The sequence below is a fragment of the Triticum dicoccoides genome, chromosome 1A, assembly GCF_002162155.2.
Source record: "Triticum dicoccoides isolate Atlit2015 ecotype Zavitan chromosome 1A, WEW_v2.0, whole genome shotgun sequence".
Classification (NCBI taxonomy): Eukaryota; Viridiplantae; Streptophyta; class Magnoliopsida; order Poales; family Poaceae; genus Triticum; species Triticum dicoccoides.
Genome location: NC_041380.1, coordinates 280,018,005 through 280,021,117, shown reverse-complemented (window position 1 = coordinate 280,021,117; position 3,113 = coordinate 280,018,005).

Sequence of the window (3,113 nt, the reverse complement as noted above, 5' to 3'; positions counted from 1 at the left end):
CAGCGCGGGGGCACGAGCGGCGGTGACCCGGGCCGGGAGGGCCGCGGTCGAGCCCGGCGGGCCGACGCGGTGGGAGGCGGCGACCTGCCACGTGGCGGGCGCTGGTTGGCCGCGGGCGTGTCCGGCGGGCGCGGACGTGTCCGGCGGGCGCGGACACGTCCGGCGGCGGAGAGGACTAAACTAGGGTTTCAGGACCTGGATTTTTGGACGGGGAGGACAGATATATAGGTAGAGGGAGCTAGGAGAGTCCAAATGAGGAGCGGTTTTAGGCCACGCGATCGTGATCGAATGGCCGAGAGGATGGAGGGGGTTTGGATGGGTTTTGGGCCACTTTGGAGGGGTGTTGGGCTGCAACACACACAAGGCCTTTACGGTTCCTCGGTTAACCGTTGGAGTATCAAACGGACTCCAAATGGCACGAAACTTGACAGGCGGTCTACCGGTGGTGTACCAAGGCCGCTTGGCAAATCTCGGTCCATTCCGAGAATGTTAAACACCCACTCACGAAAAGAGGCAAAAGGTGGCGCTGGAGGACATAGGAGCGCCGGATTGCAAAATGGACCACGGGGGAAATGCTCGGATGCATAGACGAACACGTATGCAAATGCTATGCACATGATGACATGATATGCAATGCATGACATGGAGAAAATGCAAAACAAAGACAAAACCCAACCACGAGGGAATACCATAACTTAGAGCCGAAAACGACAAGAGTTGAAGTATAAATATGGTAAGTTACATCCAGGGTGTTACACCAGGAAGCCAAGAGAAAATGTGCCGAGCAGGATTTCGGCAGCTCTTGATCGCAAATGTTTTAGATAGAACACCCGTATGCAAAGTGAGAGCTATGGTCTTCCCCCTTAAGTCTAGGGAAAATTCGCAGCGCAGGATTTGTGCATCTCTTCAACGCAAACGGTTGTTTTGGATGACCCATGTGCAACCACGTACAAACAATTTGGTAAGATTTGCATCTGTCATATTGGGTATGTTGCCATTTTCCAAACTGGAAAGATTGACATTTATTGCTCTAGTAACATTGCCATTTGTCAATCCTTGTAATAGTGTGATTTGTCAAAATATACAGCTAAAAATCACTAGCACTATCTAATTTTTGCAACTAAAATCCAGTAATTAAGCATAGATTCCATTCATAGATTAAGCAGTCGTTCTTAATTCATACAAACATTTCAACTCGACAGCTGAACCGACCAAACTTTTTCCCACTTGTTGCCAACCACATACTGAAATAGCTAGTTCAACTATATATACTAGCTAATTTTAAGTACGTTGTATAGTTCCACCACATCTATAGTCAGATGAACTGAACAAAATAGCCCCTAAATACTACTACTACTATGGAGGGGCTTTGTGCTACTTCCGGCAACCTCTCCTCTGTCGAGCGCGCTTAGTAAGAGGCAGAGGAGGAGGAGCCTACCGACGAGCTGGACAAATACAATACGGTGCCTGCCACTGCTACATGTTCAGCGATGCTCGCCAGCTCGAACGCCCACTGCCGCTCCAGACGATCCCTCTCGAAGCGGCCGGACTGCTCGTAGATCTCCTGATTCCTCGCCTCTGCGCCAGCGTGTGCTACGACCACGACTGCAGTAAGGCTCTTTGCATGCCCGGCGAGGCGCTCCTCCTCCTCCCGCGGGAACTCGATGTAGCACGCGAGGTCGCTGACGCACGTGCGGGCTTCCACCTCTGCCTCCCTCCTTCGGGCGGCGGCGGCGGAGCGGGTGATGATCCCGGCGGTTGACGGTGGGCTGGTGGCCACGGCGGCCAACGATGGGGTGGCGGCCATGATGGCCACCTCCTGCCTTCGGGCCGCGGTGGCGGAGCTGGTGATGGCCGGCAGTAGGGTGGCGGCCATGAGGCCACCTCCCGCCTTCGGGCCGCGATGGCGGAGCGGGCGATGGCCGGGAGTGGGTGGCGGTCACGACGGCGACCTCCCGCCTTCGGGCCACGCTGGCGGAGTGGGCGATGGCCCTGGCTTTTGAAGGTTCTATGGCGAAAATGGCGGCCGGCAACAGCTGCCGACGGGCACCGGCGGCGGAGCGTGTGGTGGGTGTTCCGAGCACACCCAACAGGGACGCCACACAGACTACACTACGCCGGGGACTGAGTCACCGCCGTCGCGTTGTAGCCTCCCAGCTGGAGCTGTCCTCTGATGACAACGGAGTGGCTGAGTGACGACGACAGACCGGTGCCATTGGTGATTGTGGGAGAAGCCGACGAGATAAGCTACAGGGAGGGAGTGGAAAATGCGACGCGGGACTCACCGGCCATGAAGGTTTATATAGCAGGCCGATAAGCATTGGGATTTTGGGCGATTTCACCTAGTCGGGCGGGAAGCTTCCGCAGGAACATGCGAGGTTGTGCGGGAACGAGCTCAACAAAGATTAATTGGCGCCACCATTTGGCCAAAAGAACGCCCCCACACACTGCGCAAGCTTGCGCTATAAGCCGTCTGTGGTAGTGGGGTGACAAGATGTGCGAGAGGAGGACGAAAGGACACATACACATACGGTTAATACAAAAAGCGTTTGCGATTTAATTACCTACTCTACTCCCGTCCTGGTTTATAAGTAGGATTTAACTAATAAAATACGAATGCATGTCGCCAAAGATTATGTCGTTGGATTCGTATTTGAACATAGTTTCCAGTTATACAAATTTTGTAACATGCATTAACACTTTTTTGGTTAAATTTAAGGTTATATACCAGCAAGCGTTTGCCCGCAACACACACGACTTATTCCATCACAAACAGCTCGGATGGATCAACTTTATGCCACGTATCGCACACACAACTCTAATCTGAGTTGTGCTTGATGTCTGCGACATCGCTCGCATAGTTCGTCTTATTTGCCACATATCACTCTGCTGGCCTCTGCTCACGTCCCTCGGCAAGCTCTACTCGCTGTTAGGCGCCGCGGCGCGCTCAACTTGTGGACAGCTTTTCCTTGCATGTTCAACCGCGGAGGCAACCGCGGAGGCAACCGTCCCACGACTTATATATATATGGTTGCTCGCCGTTGAGGCAACCGCGGAGCGCTCTGCTCGCGTCCCTCCGCGCGCGCTCTGCCAGCGGTTGGGCATGCGCACGA